The following is a 21726-nucleotide window of genomic DNA, read 5'->3' on the forward strand; positions in this document are numbered from 1 at the left end:
ACACACACACACCTGATCCCACTTTACTTTTTATACTTGAAATTGTTATTTACCTGTAGAAAAGAACTTGCACATAGGTTCATATTTAATGTTTTTAGGAGGCTAAAAATCTTACATTTTCTTTATACTAACAAAATACTTGGTTACAACTGGAACTTCTTGAAAGAACAAGCAAATTGCCATCTATCAATGTAATTGTAAACCCCCAATTTTAATTTGGGATTTGAGTCCAACAATATAATCCAAATACCATATGCCATGCTTCAGATGATCACTTCTGAAGAAGTGCTTATATATTTAATACATTAATTAAGATAATTATTTATTGAAAAGCTTGATTTGCTTCATTATTTTAATAATGGAACATACACATCGTGTAAAGTAACATGTAGATCTCATTCCTAGAAAGGATGAGGAAATCTCTTAAAACACTTTATTTAGCATAGACCTGGCCTAATTCTCAGTATATTTCCTGTGGGTTATGTTCTGCTCCAACCACACCTAACTAGGAAACAAATGAAATAAGGGATGTGTCCTTGAGTCAGCATCCTTCACTAGAATAGAATAGACTGAATAGAGTTGAAAATCATAGCTGTGATTTGAGTGACTATCAACTGTTATTGTTCGTCTTTAATTTGCTATACATTTGGCAAAGCTATTCATTATTTTAACCAAGCATCTAAAATCTTTCTTTCAAAGTTCTCAAATTCGTAACTGTTTCTAGAGTTATGGAATCTACCAATTCCAGACAAATGAAAAGTTATTCCAGAATATTACTTAGTGTAACAGCAAGATGGAAAACATCTTGCAGTTTGTAAGGTTTTGACAGATCTGGAGCAAGGTCTAATGTTCTGCAACCTTTTAATTCAACGTGGCTGATGTGAAATAATAAAATAGAATGCCCATGAAAAAAGACAACACGAGAATGTGACTGGAATATATTGAGTAACTTTGCAGCATGCAAGGTTAATTGGACTCTCTCTGCAACTGGTCTTCTGGGACTGTAAAAATAGTTTACTGATGATCATGATGTTATGTAGAGTGTGAGAAGATTTTTTTTTCTCACTTAACTGAAGTGAGTTAAATTTTCAAAGGACCTAAAGTGACTATCTCAAAGTTTTGCTATACTTTTTGGTTTTCAATAGAGGAATAAAGAATCCTATATATCATGATCTAGAAGTTGTATGTAGGAACTTGAAATTATATCTTGTTTTGTATCAGCACAACCTTCAATGGGATGCAAAAGTAATGTAATGAAGTCCTGCCTACTGGCTAAGGATCTATTCTGGAAAAGTACCTCCAACAAAGAAATTCTTAAATATTGTTTAGCTCACTGGTCCTGCTCCTAAATTTCTCCTCCAGGGTGTAGAACACATTTAGGGAAGGGAGAGAGACAGAGAGAGTGAAAGAGAGCAAGAGAGAGGCAGAGAGACACAGAAAGAGAGACAGAGAGGGAGGGAGGGAGAGAAAGAGAGAGAGAGAGAGAGAGAGAGAGAGAGAGAGAGAGAGAGAGAGAGAGAGAGAGACAGAGAGAGAGACAGAGAGAGAGACAGAGAGAGAGAGAGAGACAGAGAGACAGAGAGAGAGAGAGAGAGAGAGAGAGAGAGAGAGAGAGAGAGAGAGAGAGAAAGAGAGAGACAGACAGAGACAGAGAAAGAGAGAGACAGACAGAGACAGAAAGAGAGAGACAGACACACAGAGAATGAACAGAGAGACAGAGAGAGAGACATAGAAAGACACAAAGAGAAAGAGAAGAGAAAGATGGGGAGAGAGATAGAGCGACAGAGAGACACAGAGACACAGAGAATGAACAGACAGACAGACAGAGATGAGGGAAGGGGACATAGTATCTCTTCTTCCTACTTCCTCCTTTTCTGGTCCAGAAGATTTAAATGGAAATAGCATTGTTTTCCCTTTTTCTCTCCTTTCTTCCCAAAGGAAAAAAAGCAGGGGACATTCTGGGTTGTACTGTCTAATCTTGACAAGGAAAACTGGGCTGCATTGAAGAAAGCTTTCATTTGCAGCCTTTCCAAACTAGTCCCAATAATCTAACTAGCTTGCTAAGGGGCAAAACAACAGGCGGTCACACATAACATATTCCCTCTTCTTCACTCCTGCAAATCACTCTATAATCTATGGAGCCTAATAAAAACAAAACAAAACAACAACAAAAAATTGCCAATAGGAGTTTAGCACACTGAGCTGAGAATGTCTAATAGCTAACCCAGAATCCACAAATGTGAAGGGTATCATGCACTGCTTAAACGAAAATGATATCCATATCTTAGCAATTTACTACACTATAATTTCCTTCCTCACTCTTTCAAAAAAGAAACAAGGCATGCTTTCAAATCCTTACTTGGCTAGCTTGCTGGGATCTGGATATCCAATCTAATTATTTTGGTTCCAATTTCCAACCCTATCAGGGGTGCAATGGTGCAAAAAATAAAAATGCCAGTCTCCTAAATGTGGTCATATCTAAAAGCTAAAAGCTCTTCATTTGCTGAGCCATCACTGTGTGGCCTGAAGCTCCTGTCATAACACAATTTATGTTCAGTGCTCTGAATGGGACTTGAGAGGGTTTCCCAATATACCATGCTGAACATTTATATAACATATTTCAGATATGTTACAGCTAGTTGCATCATCTTGTCCTATTGGAATCAGTTATAACAAGATGCATCAAACAGTCTACTACAAAGGGACTTTACTGCGTCTCCCACTTCCCCATGCTTTTATATTTAATTGGTTAAAAAATAGTGGAATCCACACATTCTAAAATATTTAGGGAATACAGTAAGCAGCCTGGAACCATAAGTAATAAAATGCCCATTATTCTTTACATCAGTGATTTCTACATTAAATACCAACTAAATTCCTCTGGGGCTTTGGGTTTTGCTGTGAAGGGGATATTTTTGTGAATGATTTCAATTTAACTCCCTTTTGAATAACCATCTCACTTAGGTTTTTGACACATCTGGCCTTGCAAAATCATTCCCATTTATTTCTACAGCTTTCACAAACATGATAAAATGATTTGCATTGAAATATGAGAATCGTGGTTTTATTTTTGTATTATCAATATAGTATATTTGGCAAGCTCCCTTATCTTCCTCATGATGAAAAATGCAACAACAATTTTCTGTATCTTTAAAAGAAATAGACAATTCAATTATACTGCGCCAGAAGCTCTCGGATCCCTCTCTGCCAAACGTCTTCACTGCATCCTGCCACAGACAATCCATTTGTATTCTGGCACAGTAGGGTACTTGTTTTGTGGAAGCATGGTACAATTCGACTTGGGTACTATCAATAGAACACTATATCAGCTCTGTGTCTCTCGATGATCCTTTTTTCTGCTCCAGCCCTGGTTATTAGGATTTTCAATTTAAGTGACCAAACAGTATGTATTACTAATTGCCAGCCTGAAATCTAGTAGATATCGACTCCTCCTGGAAAAAAAAATGCATTAGTGGCTAATTACAGCTCCCTTTTTTTTGACTGTTCTGGTTACCATTTAAAAGGATTTAATCATTGCATTTCAAGGGAAGCTTAAGCTTCCCTTTGAGACTATCCAACTAATTGCTTCTGTTTTGCCACTTATTGCATGAGGTGGTTTGCAAAAAGGATCTCTGAAAATGCTTTCTAAATATCAGAGTGATAAGTAAACAAATTGGACAAACCAAGTAATGAGCTATTCCTGTTATCTCTTTCCTCATCCAGACATTCCTCACCTGTAGTGAAAAAGTGATGTTGGCATGTTTTTGTTCCAAATTTTATTTTTAATAAGAAATTAATTTCTTATTAGACAAAATCCTTCCCCCTTATAGCTATAATATGCTAATGTATATTTAATAATATTTTATCAGATTATAACCACCACCAAAAGATATTTCAAACCAATCATTTACATATATATATATATATATGTGTGTGTGTGTATATATATAAAAAACAAGTATGGGCCAGGAATAGCCCTCCTGAAGATTATGTTTCATTATACTATATTTGCCACAAAAAGGGGAGAGCCTCACAGCAGCTAGTTGGTGTAGTAGATAGAGCACTAGTCCTAAAATCAGGAGGACCTAAGTTTAAATCTGTCCAGATAGTTAACACTTTCTGGCCCTGTGACTCTGGACAAGTCACAACTCCAGTTGCCTCAGAAAAAAAAAAAAAAAAAAAAAAGTGGGGGGGAAGAGCCTCATAAAATGGTATAATGTGATAGGAAATGTGTTCTGTAATAATAGCAATTAGCAGTTAAATAAAAATTTAAGGCTTTCAAAGTACTTTTTGATCTTCACAATAACCCTGGGAAGTGAATGGTATTATTATTGCCATTTTACAGATGAGAAAACTGAGAGAGATATTAAGTGACTTGCCTAGAATCAAATGGTTAATAAAGTATCTGAAGCAAGATTTGAACTCATCTTCTTGACATTAAGTCCAACACTCTTATCCATCCAGTTGTCAATTCTATGAGTTATCATTATTTAAATAGTAAATGTATATTTTATTATAGCACATAAAAATAAATATTCATGATTTATACTGTGCCTGCACTTAAGTGGGAGAAGAGAGAATAATCAATACTCTTTAGAGCTCTATTATAACATTCATTCAACTGAGTATGATCATAAAGTTTTGTTTTGTTGAGAGATGACTGGTATATTGGTATATTGCTTTAGAAATCATCAAAGTTTTGTTTTGTTGAGAGATCATTAGTATAGTGGTATAATCCTTTATCAATCACCAGTTATAAGAGCTAAGGACAAATATTTTACAGCATACTTGAACATGGAGTACAAGTCACACCATTGTGACCAGTTGGATCAATACCTCACCTGAAACACCAATTTAGAAGAACCTGGACCCTGAAACTAATAAGCATGGAAAAAAGACAAATACTCTTTCTTCCAGATCAGATAGTCAACGTTGAAAGGAGTAATCCCCATAGAAAAAGGTGCTATCTTCCTTACCACCAGCACCAATCACTGACCAACTGTCATTGAACGGGAGATTTCAAGAGCCCTGATACAACAGTACTTCCCCTATCAGCTCAAGTACCAGCCCCTGCAGCCCTCATCTGGGGAAATCATCTGTAGGGCCATAGAATTTAGCAGTATCTTACTATCTCCTCAGCAGCCACAAGTACTAAAGACAGAGAAAAGAAAGTTCTTGACATAAAAGCCCTTGGTACTGTCAAAATGCTTCAAAATTAAGAGTTATGATTTTATACACTCATACACACACACACACACACTCGGAGTATTACAATCTCTTTTACCATTATACCTTTTCCATCTGAATTGCAGCTGAAAGCACCTATATGTGTTGTCTCTTCCCACTGAAATGTTCATCCTTCATTTTCAAAGGAGAGCAAAGATATCACAAGACTTGACTTGTGTGTAGATTAGATTTAAGAAAGATAGCATTGTATAATATAGTCATCTTTATCCTCAATATTTAGCATAGTGTTTTGCACATAGTAAACAATATTTTCATTCATTCATTCAAAAAATGCTTATTGATTGGCAATTGAGCTTTGGAAATAAAATTAGCTGTTAACTTAATTCTCTTTAAAGGTCAATATTCTTGAAATGCACCTATATTATTCCAATAAAGATGTAGGCTTTTAAGTGTTCTAGCATTCCCAAACATTGCTGAATTCAACATTATGAAAGTACAAATGATTTAACAGAACTATAATTCTATCTCCATATCATATCTCCTTCTCAAAAATTACCACTATTGTTTCTAGCATCAAAACATGCATATTTCATATTAGTATTAGAAATAATGGGATATTGAAATATTTAGTATAAGTTGTTGTCCTCCCTTCTCCAAGACAACTAAAATAACATCTCTATGTTAGAGTTGAGTTATACTGCATCCAATTGCGACTGATTAGACCAATAGGAGCTCAGAATGCTCTGCCACAGGTTGGACACAAATATGAACATTTGGGATGGATTTTCTAACTGTATCTGACATTTCTTAGATTTCACTTGATGTATAAAGTCACTCTTGTTAGTATGGCCAAAATGCGTACTTAAAAAGTCACTTTTCTACAGGTACTTACTCCTCCCTCCATTCCGATTCTCCTTCTTTAAGTGATCCTTATGGAATCTTGATGAATTAATGAGAGGACTTGGGTATTTTTCAGTAAGTCAAAAAGGAGCACTTTAGTATCTACTTGCAAAACTCCTCCATGGTCTTTGATAAGGCACAAGCTTCTCTGACAGTTTTGCAAAACTTGCTTCAGTCACATTGTTGTAAAGTTAGAATGACTAATAATTTATTTATCGCATTGATTAAATTTTGCATGTAGGTTGGCATTCTTTCAATACCTGTCAAGAGTCCCATTGAAGCTGTGAGTTCACAGGATGATGGACTTAGAGAGTAAAGGAATTGCCATTATACCAAAGAGGAAACTGAGGGCCCACAATGTGATATGGCTTACTACATAGCTGATAAATAACAGCCAAGCAAAATGATGACCTTAGACTCCAAATCCAGTATCTTACTTCACTTCCGAAAAGAAGTGGTGTTTAGGGGCAAGAACATTTCAGTCCAAGTAGTTTAGTCTGATATTGTCTGTGATCCCACTCAGTACATTTAACCTCTTATTTCTTGAAATAATACTAAAGTTATCAATTTTCAAACAAGGTATGACTCTGCAATGGTAGAAAAACGGTCTCATCTGAGAGATCCCTGTAACCAACAAAATCATTAATTCCAATCATTGTCCCTATCCCATCTTCCTTATAAAGGGTTATTGTGAACATCAAACACGATGACACAGGCCATATACTTGGCAAACTGTCAAAAACTAGGAAAACATCAACTATTATTTACTGTTCACGAATTTTACTGAATACTGACAAGATGAATATTTTCTAAGACTAAAGAAAATGTTTTTTTAGAAAAGATGGTATCACAATATTACAATATCATATAAAAACACATGTTAGGAAGAATACTACAGAGTCAGGATGATAAATTTCATAGCCAATTAGGACATTTCAGTCTTTCCTATTCATAGTTCCAGAAGTGTATATTGTTCACAATAATCATTATTAATATTAATCACTATTGTTGTTATATAATTAATTAGGACTAGATTCTAAAGTTTTTAAAACTCATAAACCTACTTGTTCCCTATTTGTGTATTTTGCTATAATATGACCTCTCCACATCAATTCTTTGAAAAAAGGCAAAGAGCTACAGTTATTCAGTAGTAATATTTTATGCAAATAAAAATTTGAAGGAGCAGTGGAAAAAACACACACATGACTAAAATTCTAGTACTTTAATGCAAAAATGTAAATGAGGGGGAAAAACCTCAAACACCGCATGATCAAACAGAATACACACAATAAAATCACTTCTATAGAGCCTACTATGTGCCAGGAATTATCTATCTCATTTCATCTTCACAACCCTACAAGGTAAGTGCTAATATTATCTTTATTTTAAGCTTGAGGAAACTGAGGCAGAGATTAAGTGATTTGCCCAGAATAATAAGGCTAATAAAGGACTTAAATCACATTGGAATTCAGGTATCCCTATCTTTGGTCTCATACCATAAGCTTATCATACCATAAGCTACCTCTGCATGCATACCTACATCACACACACACACACACACACACACACACACACACACACACACACACACACACACACAATTCTATAAACACAAATTCCAGTTGCTAACTTTCTTATAATGATTCATTATATCATTATATATATCAAGGCAAGTCTTTACATTAAATACAAGATTTATATTGAAAGTGTTTCCTGCTTGGCAGAACTGACAAATCCTTCAAGAATTCTTCAAGAAATCAGCAATGATGGAACATCAGAAAAGAACTTTTTAAAAATATTAAAGGTCAATAAAAAATTAAAAATATAAAAACAAACTTTTGTCTGTCAACACTGTCAAAAGCCATTAGAGAATGGAGAAGATAAAAGGGGAAAAATTTTTATTTTAATTAACTAAAATGAAACAAATTTAAAGAAACAATCACAGTATTTTAAATTAGTGACACTAGGGAAAAATTAAATGCACTCTACTTTATTCATCATTTTAAAAATGTAAGATTTTTTTTTTTTTGCATGAAGAGCAACACATGACTTTAGGCAAGTGTTTTGAAAGAATACATTAGAATGCATATGTACATTTTTAAAAATAACCTCACAGTCTTTACAGATCACTTCAAAGGAAAAGTAAATTACTATGTAGATGTGGAAATCATAATTAGCTTCAAATTGTTTTGATTAACTTATTTCTCCTTGATGTATTTAATACCTAAAGTAGCTAACTTATTAAGACTTATTTGGCTTGAAAGATTTAATGTTTAAATATCCTTTGTATCCTAACAAAGAAAATGTTAAGCTAATGGTTGCATTATAAAGAGATAATCAAAGAAATATCACTTTATGCTGAATGTCAAATAAATCTATTTTTCATTCATTGGCTTTTGTTCTACATAAGAATATCAATAAACACAGTATTGCTTTAGAATGAAGTACTGAAATACCACACTAGCTTAGCTCAAGTCTGAATGGAGAATGGCAATTTTATGGAAGGTAGCCAAGCTACATACATTAAATTTGAGAAAATTATAACAATTGTTTCACAGTAAATATGTACCTTATCACACTATGATTTGATAATGGGATATATTGGATAGAGAGGTAGCAGAAGGCGCCCAAGAGACTCAGGTACAAACTTGACACATCCTGACTGGGTTTTGCTAGATAAAATCCCTTAACCTCTATGTATTCTGGGCAACTAAAACCATTAAGTTGCAGAAAATATATCAACTTCCTCCTAGGAAGAATTTTACTCACTTGAGCATTTCCTTTTCACATGTGTTATCCTTTTCACTAATGTTGAATTGTCTATATAGCACAATCAAATCTATGATTTCCATACCTTCCATTCACTCTTTGACTAAATCACAAAATCAAAAATCCAATCCTAGTTCCACCATTAATTAGGTGCTATGACTTAACTTTTATCTATAAAATACCAGTTACAATATATGTCCCAAACAAATCTCTATGACTACTATTTGAAGAGTAGGTGATGAAATCATAGGTCCATTTAAAAAAACACTTAATTTTATATAGTGCATTAAAGATTTGTAAAATACTTTATTCACAATAATTCTAAGTTCTATTAATTCCATTTTACAGATAAAGTGAGGAGTTAAAGAAGTCAGGACATCACAATATAAGTATTATTACCTGGATTTAACCCCTAGATTTCCAGAAGCTAAATCCAGTACTCTTTGTACCCAAATTTTGGGTGGAGAGAAGATTGAACCCAAAGGAAAAACACTAGAAGTAAAAAATTTCCCCTATTTTCCTTACATTTTGGCTCAGACTGAATGATGGTAGAAGACAGCATGTGAAGAAGGGAAACATTCAGAAATGATCCTCTGTTAATGCTGGAAGTGAATGGGATGAAATGGCAAAATTCTTTTACTAATCAATCAAGTATTTGTTTGTTTATGTATTTATTTACTAAGTGGGAAGTAGAATAAATGAAATAATCCCTATGTGAAAGCTTATTTTAAACTAGGGGAGACAAATATGTACAGTCCCCCCAAAAAATTAATACATACAAATATATAAAGTACCTAAAATAATGTTCCTATAAAAATATCCTGCACAGTATCTTCAATATAAGCACATGAAACTGTACCTCTTAAAAATCTTATCATTCCTCTTTTCAGACCAAACCCAAAATATAATGTTTATACTCAATTTCTAAAAAGGTCCAGCACTAAAAGGGATTGATTTCAGTCTAATTCTCACTGGTCTTAAGAATAGGTTTATGTTGTGGGATTCCAATACTAACCAGATGAGAATCTTAGAATTCTTTCTAAAGAAGACCATCTGCTAGATTAAGAGTAAACCAAAAATACACTGTTTACGTTTCAGCTATCACTGTGTGGTGTTCATTTGGCAACGTTTATAACTTACTTTTTAGTCCAGAAATTTTATACTTACTAAATATTTCTTTCCTAGCATATATTTATTTTCTAGGAAACCTAATTATTGGTAAATAACTAATTAATTGAAAACATATTTAAGCTATGAATTTTTTTTTTTAAAGTCACACAGGGTAGTTTTGCCAAGAGTCATGAGCACTTCCTTCTTTGGCTCAAATGTCATAGCCAAGTTGTCATTATTTCTCAAATATATATGTAAATAGCTTTACAAATGCATGATGAGAGCTTAAAATGCTTTGGTTCTTTTTTTTAAATTCCTGCTAAGAATAATACTAACAAATAGACTAAGTCTGCTGCCAGAGCCAAGTATTTGTAATTGAATTATCAAATCTCTGGACTTTCCATGTGTCTTCAGCCCCCTCTCTCTGTTCTCCATATCATTGTCCAAGTTAATCTTTTTTTTAATGTACATGTTCAGTAACATCACACTTTTGTTTCAATGGCCACTATAATAGAGGAACTTCTTTGTCTAGTGTTCAAACTCCATTTATGGTATAAACTTGTCTCTTCAAAATCATCTCACCCAAATAGTCCAAGTTCTAACACAATGAACTATTTTTCTTGGCTCCTTGATATATCCAGTACTTTCTTAACTCTGTACTTCCACATGCCCTTCCTTATTCCTGAAATAGCCCTTCTTTCTTAATCTCAGCCCTATCTGCTGAAGAACCCTATTTTTAACCTTTTAGACCTAGATCAATGTCATCCTGCCCACTAAATCACCTTGATCCCCTTTATTCATGAATGATCTTTCTCTCCTTGGTTCTTCTATAAACTGTTGTTTATACCTACTCTCTGTCCTTAGGAAACTCTATGCTGAGTAATGGAAAAATAAATTTCTGTATTTATTTTACCTCCATATTAACCAATACCAGTTCCCACTATAATATCTATGAAAGAAAGAACTAAAAGGGGGGAAATGTCTTAAAGAAAGAAAGAAAAAACTTTACTCAAGAAATAGACCCTCAAAAAATTGGACTAGGTCTAATAAAACACAAAACTTCTTTGAAACAAAAAATACTAGAACAAAACCAAAATTCCGAAAAACAGAAATTGAAGAAAATGTTAAGCTGAAAAAAACAGGTGAAGGAGATCATAGATCCCTAAAAAATACTGTCCACTCCTCCTTAAAAAAACCTAAATATCATACTTCAGAAAAGAGTAAAGGAAACTTGATTTACTCTATTACATTTCAGATTTAATAGAAATAAAGAACAAAGAGAAAACCAAAAGAATCTACCAGTCAATTCTTGAAAGAAACTCCCAAATTAAAATTCCCAAGAATATGAGAGCCAAAAATCCAGAGTTGCCATGTCAAAGAAAAATACTAAGGGAAGCCAGAAATAATTCAAGTCCAAGTTACATAAGACTTGGCAACAACTATTCAAAAAAAGAGAAAATCTAGGAATACAATATTCCAGAGGCAAGAAATATAGATTTAGAATCAAGAATAATTTATCCTGCAAGACTGGGTTTAACTTTTACTGGAGAAAAAAATGGATTGTTAATGAATGAGAGGACTTTCAAGCATTCCTTCAAAGCTGAGGTTAAAACTCCTGAAAACAAGAATCAAGAAAAACTAAGACAAGTGTGACATTTTAACTGTGGGAGAGGGTTAAAATACTATTCTAATAAGATGAAAAGAGACAAGTATCTATTTAAAATCCTAATATCTTTAAGGATTACATAGGGAAGTAAAAAAGACAAATTCTGTTTTGATTTGATGATTTTAAAAGAGGAAGGAATAGAAAGGAAAATTCTAGAAAAACATGAAGGAAGGCGGGCAGTTTAACACCTTTTTTATAATTAGAATATGCAAAAGAATAGGAGGGAAACAATTTATTGAGAAGTAACAAGTATCTCTAAGAACCAAGATATAGAGAGAATTGATTCAAATAAGTAAGACTCAGGGCCTTTCTCTTATAAGTAACTAGTCACACAATATAAATAAGCAATTCTTAAAAAAGAAAAGCAAACTAATCACTAATAATAGGGGGAAGGTATAAATCACTATTGGTAAAGATGACAAAAGTAGAAAATAACAATAATTAGCAAGATTTGGAGAAGACCAGCCTGTTAATATACCATGTGAACTGGTCTATTCCATTCTGGAAAGTAAACTAGAAGTATACCTAGAGAGTAACTAAACTACAATCCCTTTGACTGCATTACAATTCTAAATCTATTCCTCAGAGAGAATAAAGAAAGGTAGAAAGGACTCATATTTCAAAACAAACAAAGATATTTATTATAGAATTTCCTATTGTAGCAAAGAAATGTAAACTAAATAGGTGATCATTAGTTGGGAATAACTGAATAAATTATTATTTTTTAATTTTGCAAACATGTGATTTATTGTTTCTATTGTGACAAATCAATATAGCTAATGAAAAGAAATCCACAAAAAATACCACTTTCTCTGTGTGTGTGTGTGTGTGTGTGTGTGTGTGTGTGTATATATATATATATATATATATATATATATATATATATATATATTTTTTTTTTTTTTTTTTTTTTTTAAGGCAACTGGGGTTAAGTGACTTGCCCAGGGTCACACAGCTGGGAAGTGCTAAGTGTCTGAGACCAGATTTGAACTCGGGTCCTCCTGAATTCAGGGCTGGTGCTCTATCCACTGCGCCACCTAGTTGCCCCTTCTCCATATACTTTAATGCTTCTCTGTTTATATGGAGAAAACATAAACACTATCAGTTTCTCATTACTAGAATGTTCTTTTTCATTTCTGCTTTCTTGTTTCCCTGGCTTCCTTCAACTCTCTAGCTGAATAAATTATGATACATAAATGTAATGAAATATTATATGCCATAAGAAATGACAAAAGGATTGTCTAAGAAACCTGGAAGACTTACATGAACTGGCAGAGAATAAGGTAAGCAGAACCAAGAGAAAAATGTATATAATGTCAATAACACTGTAAAGAAAAATAACTTTGAAATAATTAAGAATGCTATTCAATGTAATGATTAACCACAACTTTAGAAGACCACTTCTTAAAAGAATAGAGTTGCATGAAATTTGAAGAATGAGACATTTTTGGACTTAGTCAATATGTGAATTTCTTTTCTCTGATTATGTCAAAAGAAAAGACTTTTTGTGGAGCTTATGGGGAGGATCCAGAATAATGGTGATAGCCTCTCTTCTCCAAAAAGGGGAAGAATGGAAAAGAAGGGGAAACTATCACTGAAGATATCAGAAGAGGTCAGAGAGCAACACAGGAAATCAAAACAGTTTTAGAACTAATGTGTTGAAATTATTTTTAAAAAATCATATAAAAGCAATCCAATTAAAACAACTAAATTTTTTGATTCCCAAAACCATATAGTTATCAAATGATTTTTTTCCTCAACTCAGCCATACCCTGTCCAACATTAAGTGGTTTTAATAAAAAACTAGAAATATTTAAATTCAAAATTATGTCCCATTGAAGCCAAAATCTGTACGATGAAAATTTTAATTAAGTACAAAAACAGAGATAATGGCAATAGCAACAACTTTTTCCGGTTCACTGTTCATATACAGTGGTACCTGGGCACCTGTCTGCTTGAAAAATCATGGAATTCAGTATTTGATACATTTTGATTTTTGTCAAAATGCTTTAGTACTTGATGCTTGCTCAGCACTCATGACACTTATTTATTGTCTAACTAGAGCAGTAGGAATGTAAAACTGACCAAGTGTACTGTCCAAGCCCCACCAATGCTACTGCCGTCACCTACAAGAAACTCCTTCCCTGCAAATTCCTACATGTGCAGGACCGTTAGGCTGGAGCTCATGATGCTGAAATGCTGAGAGATGCCCATCAGCAGGCAGATGGGTGGCTGCAGTATACAGTCACCCAGCTCCCAAAATATTAGTATTATAAGGGATACAGCAGGGGCAGGAGCCCAAGTGGAGGCAGAGAACCCAGGACTCCTGGCAGGCCTAAGTTCAAGCTGTGAAGGGTGCAGACATAGCACAGGCAACCATCTCCCCAAAAAAGATATTTAGATATTATGGACTTAGGGTGGAGTATGAAGGTCTCGGTTCCTCTAACTATTAAGACGAGAAGGCAGAAGCCAGGCTGGGCTAGGCTAGCTTGTTTCTCTGCAGCTGGAAGCCCCACTTGTCCCTTTGGAGAATTGGGTGGGGAGGGATGGTTAGGCTGCGGACTGGAAATATACTCCTTATGGGAAAAAATTGTTCGGTGTTTGTCGTGCCTTCTGGAACCAATTAACAACAAGTACCAAGGTACCACTGTATGTCCCCCAAACTTTCTCCTTTTCCAAGCCTGACACTTCTCAGTTTATGTAACATGTGGGTCCAGATAGGGACCACTCCCACACTTATTCCTCTAAGGCTGTGCCTAGGAAAATAAAGGCAACTAGATAATTACTGCACTGGGTTAGAGGAAGCTATCTTAACACATATGTAGGCTCTTCAAAAATACTTATTTCCTTTCTCACTCTCATAACACCCCCTCAGCATGCTATTTTCTTTATCCCTTGTCTGACTTCTCTTTGGCTTTGCTGTTTACAAGTACTAAACAGCTCTGTTATCACCATAGCTTAGACTCAAGAAAAAGGCAGCAGCATCTATGAGCAAACAAAAACAAAAACAAAAAAACAGTTTGGTAGTGGTGGTTACTTTCAAAATACGTTCATTTATTGTAGTTGCCTCAGTTAGGAATATCTATAATTTTCTCATTAGTTGAACTGAACACTTCCCATCAATCGAGAGAAAATAGTTTCTCCAAGGGACAAGCTGTTGAGCTTGTCACTATCTAGAATGATTACATGGCAATGTTTCAAACAATTTAACTGTATTTGTTTTAATAATATATTAAAGCAGTGGTTCTCAAAAATGTGGTCTCCAATACTCTTTCAGAGGATCTGAGAGGTCAAGATTATTTTTAAAGTAATATTAATTTGATATTCTCCTATTTAAATACTCTTCCTATTTATTCCTATTTAAATACTCTTCCCTTTTCTAACTACGTTATCTGGACTTTCTTTACATACTCTAATCAAAACAACATATTACAAAAGATTGACTGTAGAAGCAGACATTTGAAAAGTCAAAAAGATCAGATCTATCATTAAAGAAAGCAAATGACCACCTTTCAACTCAAAGTTATTCAAACCCAAAAAGAGATTATTGAGAATGGTCTCAATTTGTAATGAAAAAAAGAGAAAAAAACAGAAAGATTAAAATAAATAAATTGTGATTATGCCATATGCCAGCTGTAGTGGGATGCTAAAGTGAAGAGACCTTGGTGTTTTACTGGAAGCTCACTATAAAACAAATGGAGTGATGCGATAGCCAAAAGCTACTTGGATCTTAGGCAACACTAATAGATGTGGAGAGGTCAGAGAGAGACAGAGAGACAGAGACAGAGACAGAGACAGAGACAGAGAGTGTATTTGTTACTGGATAGGTCTTTCTGAAAATGGAGTTTTTAACTGCTGCTACCTTTATTTAATAATAATAAAAAAAACTATTATACTGTGAGTTCAAAATGAGGAATATATTTTTTAATAGTTTTTATTTACCAGATATATGCATGGGTAATTTTAAACACTGATAATTGCCAAAAAGAAAATGAGGAATATATTGACAGAAATGATGATTGTATCATCTGGTTTTAAGGTGTTTTTTAAAATAATAGGGGATATTGGAAGGGGGAGCACTCATTGAGAAAGGAGAGCAATTTTATTAAAGAGTAAAAAGTCTTCATGATATGTAGGGAACTCAGAATCTTACAATACTGTGACAGTTGTAAAGGAACTGAGAATATCTACTAAGGAGAAGAAAAGACTTTGTGGGGAAGAGAAAGTCTTCAAATATTTGAAAGGCTGTCATGTAAAAGAGGGATCAGATTTATTTTTCTTGGTATAAGATCTCAGACCAATGGACTGAAATTACAGGAAGATTGATTTTGGCTCAACATAAGGAGAAACTTCCTAACAGTGAAGCTGTGCAAAAATGGAACATCCTGCTTCAGGGAATAATGATTTCCCAATCAGTGAAAGCTTTTATGCAAAGACTGGATAAAGAAGAATTACAGAATCTCAAAGCTATAAAAGACTTCAGAGGTCAACTTAGTGAAAGTAAAGCAGGAATTCCCTCTACAAGATTACAGACAAGTGAACATCAAACCCATGCTTGAAGAACTTAAATGAACGGTAAACCATTACCCATTACCCATTCCACTTTTGGGAAACTCTAATTTTAGGAAATTTTTCCTTATATCAGATCAAAACCTAATTTGAGCTCCATTCCTAGTTCTATCCTCTGGCATAAAGCAGAACAAACTGAATCCTCTTCTGGAAGCTCTTTAAATAGTATTAAATACAACTATTTCATGGCCCTCAATAAGCCTTCTTCTCTCAATCTAAAGAACTCCAATTCCTTCAACCAATCCTTTTAGTGTGATTTTTAAGCCAAGTTGCTTAACCATCCTGATTACCCACTTCTGTCAACTTTGATTTCTCAATGTTCCTCCTAAAATGTCGTCTGATGAGAGAATACAGCATGACTATCTCTTCCCCTACTTTGGGCAATGGACTTTATAAATATTTTATTGCTGTCTTGTGATATACATGTATATATATAATATATTTTTTCATGCATATAAGTATATATGTATATTAATTTATAATACCATTTCCAAGAACCCTCTTCTACTACAATGGAGAACAGGTGAACAAAATTTGCTGACATACTGGCTATTATCTGACAATTCATATCTCCTTCTTTGCCCAAGTCCACTCCCTCTCTACTGAGACAAGAGATTTTTTAAAGTATGCTTCATTATCACTTTTCTGGCATCTTAATTGGTCTAAATTCTAATGTCTTTAAGTTTTGTAAAAGTGAATATAGTAATAAAATTTTTTAAAGTGAATATAGTAAAAGTCTATAATACTTCTCTATCATAATTTATGTTAATCTAAATGATAGGTACTATTTCCAATTTTTTTGTTTTTGATACCCAAAATGTGAGGCTTATTCAAAGCTCTCCCTCTAAGACCTTCTTAGATTAGATAAAGCTGGCTCAAAGTATAGAAAATTAATTCAGACCATTTATTGGAAGGACAAATACTGGAGCTGAAGATTAAATATTTTGGCCATATAACAAGAAAATTCAATTCCCTGGAAGAGATCCTGATTTTGGGAAAAATTGAAGGCAAAGGGAAAAGAGGATGGCAGAGGATAAGATGGATGAATACTGTAATAGATGCAACAAACATAAGCTTTGGGTAGCCTTTGGGAAATTTTGGAGGGTAGAAGGGCCTGGCACGTTCATGGGGGCACAGTGTTGTGCCTGACTGGATGACTGAAAAACAAGAACAAGTTTAGCAACAGAAAGGTGCCTTCTTTAGCAGAATTTATTCTTTCCAGAATAGTGTGATCAATCCATGACTATAAGAATGGTTTATCAGTGATGATATACATCTCAAAGGACTTTTAAGTTTAAAGGGTGACTAATTTCCTCCAGTGGTATAGAACACAAAGTAGACATACCTCCTCTTATTATTTATGCCCTCCCAAACTTCTCCAGAGTAAATCTCTTCAACATGATGATAGTCTTCTCCTTGGTCTATTAACATTCCAGAGATATTACTGCAGTTCTCTGACTATCCATTTATAGCATTATATCAATTTCAGTATATGACCCATCTGCTTTCTTTTCCAACAACAACAACAAAATTCCTGAATTAGATTTTTTGGTTATTCCTTGAACATAAGGCAACACTGGTAATAAGTTGCCGTCAACTTATATTATATCTGGTATCATTCTAGACAAAATTCTCATTCTTTGGAGAATATAATGTTCTATGATTCAGAGCTATGTGTCATCACATGATATTGGATTTTATGCCTTAACAATGCAGCCTAAGACTACATTTGCTTTTTTCAGCTGCCATATCACACAGTTGATTCATATTGAACTTGGAGGCATTTAAAACTCTTAGATCTTTATTTTTATCCATATGAATTGCTGTAACTATACTTCCTCCACTCTTTCCTTGAATAATTGGGTTTTTTAATCTAAATGCACTCATCAAAAATATAATAAATGGAATTTATGTACTGGGATCCAGGTTTGACAAGGGGCCCTTTTCTGATGCTTATAATTCTTTGAATCTAGTTTCAAGGCATTCCTTTTTGATCAAGTCACTAGTCAAAATGAGAGCATTTCACCGTTCATTAGCAGTTGAATCAAGCAAATGTTAAAATGACTGTACTTCTTTAAAAAAAAAAAAAAGTCACTGGAGTTAGAGCCAGAATAAAAGTCATTCTTTACTGTGACACACAGGGCAGTAAAACTGTCTGAGTACCTGATGGATTCCTGGGTATTACTTTAATCACCCTGAATACTGGCAAGACCTCAAGAGATTTCTTATTATCCTATTGAAGAGTGCCTCATTAACTTGAATCTACTTCCACTGTCATAAAAATTGGAATCATTGGAAGCATAAACATTCTCTTGAGACAAACACTCTAAGTTTGTCTTCAGTCCTTTGATTTTTTTGATCAATACCATTATTTGGAAGTTGTTAGTTCCCAAACAGAATTTGGTCTTTTTAGCTGTTTGGCCAGAGGGGATTGTTTCTTCTCAACAGATTTGCTCAAGCAATATACTACAACAGAACTAATATCAGAATCACATCTAAATCATCTTTTCAAAATCTCATAAAGCCATCATTCCATCCACCATGGAAAGTTAGTCCAATCACTTTTGGAAAGTATGATAATGATATTAATCAGGCTGGGTTTAGCCTTTATTTTTTAGTACTGACATATAAACTGTGTATGCCTTTTGATTCAGCAGTGTCTCTACTAGGCCTACATCTCAAAAAGACATGAAAAATGGAAAAGGATTCACATGTACAAAAAATATTTATAATAGCCCTTTTTCTAGTGGCAAGGAACTGCAAATTGAGGGGATGCCCATCAGCTAGGGATGAATAAGTTATGGTATATAAATATAATGAAATATTATTGTTTTATAAGAAATAATGAGCAAGCTGATTTCAGAAAAGCCTGGAAAGATTTACTTGAACTGATGCTGAGTGAAATGAGAAGAACCAAGAGAACATTGTACACAGTAGCAGCAGGAAAATGTGATGATCAGTTCTGATGTGATTCTTTTCAACAATGAGATGATTGATAGCAATTTCAAAAGACTTGTGATGGAAGGTGCCACCCACATCCAGAGAGAGAATTATGGAGAGTGGATGTAGATCAAAGCATAGTATTTTCACTTTTTGTTGTTGTTGTTCCTGTATGCTTGGTTTTTTTTTTTCCTTTTTTGTGCTTTTTTCTCTTTTGATACGATTTTTTTTTTTGCATAGCATTACAAACATGGAAATATATTTAGGAGAAATTGATATATTTAATCTATATCAGATTGCTTGCTATCTCCAGTAGGGGGACAGAGGGAGGAGAGTGAGAAAAATTTGGACACAAGATTTTGCAAGGGTGAAGGGTATTGAAAACTATCTTTGCATATGTTTGGAAAAAATAGAATACTATTAAAATAATATTTAAAAAAAGACTGCCGATGTGCATGAAAAATCTTGGTTTTTTCCCCGTTCACTCTCTGGTTTTTTTACAGTGAAAGTGTTAGCACTGAGAGGAGTAAACTCATTTCCTAAATAACAAAGTCAACGTGGATACAAAAACAGTAATCAGAGCTTATATTTAATTGTCTAGAACTTGGCAATTATATCATTCAACTAAATGACAAATGTTTATAATGGCAATTTCTAAATAAACATATATGTGTATTTATATATATGTAGTTTTAGAAGGGGATGAGATGTGCATTCTAAAATTCTTTCAATAGAAAAGTGATAGAAAAGTGTTCTAAAACTAAACACCAAAGTCAAAATGGATAAAATAACAACAGTAATTAGAGCTTATACCTAATTATCTAGAACTTGGCAATTATATCATTCAACTAAGTGACAAATGTTCATAATGGCAATTTCTAAATAAACATATATGTGTATTCATATACGTGTAGTTGTAAATGTATAAGATATGTACAATTATTTTAATGGGATGAAATATGCTTCTTCTGGCAACCTCTACGTAACACTGATTCAGGCTATATAATTTTTATTTCATTTTTGGCTAAGCACTTATATTTCTACACTTACCAATGAATTTTACATTCCATCTTAACACTTTCTCTCCAAAATACTAAGACCTCAAAACAACAATTCAGTCTTGTTTTATTTGGATACTTTTGTTTCTTCTAAGACAAATTTTTGCATGTATCTCAGGTCACTCTTTATTTTGAAATCTAACCTCTACTACCAAAAGGAGCAGCTAGGTCGTACAGTGGACAGAATGTAAGATTTGAAACCCTTAAGAAGATCAAACATTTTTCCATTGAAGGAAGTTTAAAATCTACATCTCATCCCCTTCTAAAACTGACCTATCAACTCCCCAACTCCTTTACTTTTCTGACAGTGATGCTCCTTTCTCCCAACCATCCAGACTTATAAGGCATCTTTTGACTATTCCTTTTCCCCAATTCCTCCAGTCTTTAAAGATTCACTAAGTCATACAAAGCTTTTTCCCCCTCATTTGTCCTATCATTTCCATTCTCCCTGTCATGATCCTCATCCCGTACAGTGTCTGAATTATTTTAAATCTAGAAAGTCTGCCTTCCAAATGATCCTACAAACCACTGCCAAATTAACTTTTCTAAAATATTACTTTTATGTCACTCCTCAATTTAATTATCTAACTTAAAAATGTTCACTGACAATACAATAAAATATAAACTTCTTTGCATGACATGTCAATGTCCCTATTTTTGCCCTTAATCTACTTTTTCCAACCCCATTTCTTACACTTTCCCAACACTTATTCATTAACCTTATACTCTAACTAGAGTTCTCCTGCCTGAATAAGAATTCATAGAGTTGTTCAATATCATTTTCAATTCATTATACCCAGAATACTTATGTCTCTTTTCTTCCATTCCAAAAAATACTAAACATCCATTATAAATGACTAAAGTCCCATTTCTTCAGTGTCATCTCTTTTGGTAACTTATTGTCTTCTTGTCATACTAAAGTCTTCCTTTTTCTTAAACACTTTTGTCTGTTGTTAATTTGATACTGAATCAAATTATCTAGCAATTTATGTAGTTTATTGTTTTTGTTTCTTATAGCATCAATTTGATCATAAGTTCTTGATTTTAGCAAACATTTAAGTCATATACTTCTTTGTATCACCTATAGTTCACTGGTTATGTTCTCACAATGGGTGATCAATGAATTATGGCTATCCATTGATTCCTTTTCTGGAAAGTCTGAATGTTCTAGAATTGATGTTCTTGGATTTAGGAAAAAACAGGGCATATTTTAGCTTATATGAAAAATGAGAAGTAAGATGCTATTACTAATCCTCAGGAGAAACCCTTCCTGCAATTTTTGTCTTTTGCTTTCCCAAGGTTAATTTAAGTCAGGTTTCAAACTCTAAAAAAGTATTTAACATAATATTTCTGAACTTAGAAATTCCACCTCACCCACCAAACCTGAGAAAAAGTTCAAATACGATTCAAAGTCAAGTAAAAAATCAAAATAAAGTTAATATGAGTCATCTGAACATTTATATGGGGAAAGCTCATTTTTAAAAAATTTACTTGAAATAAAATAGGCATTTTCTTTTTAAATTACTG

At 33.7% G+C, this 21726-nt stretch overlaps 1 protein-coding gene across 12 annotated transcripts in view; it reads right to left on the bottom strand.

Annotated features, from left to right (window-relative positions):
• Positions 1-21726, bottom strand: part of TBL1X (transducin beta like 1 X-linked) — a 354204-nt gene that overhangs the window by 215219 nt on the left and 117259 nt on the right. The gene's annotated exons all lie outside the window — the stretch shown is intronic.

This window comes from Sminthopsis crassicaudata, chromosome 3, assembly GCF_048593235.1.
Source record: "Sminthopsis crassicaudata isolate SCR6 chromosome 3, ASM4859323v1, whole genome shotgun sequence".
NCBI classification, from domain to species: domain Eukaryota; kingdom Metazoa; phylum Chordata; class Mammalia; order Dasyuromorphia; family Dasyuridae; genus Sminthopsis; species Sminthopsis crassicaudata.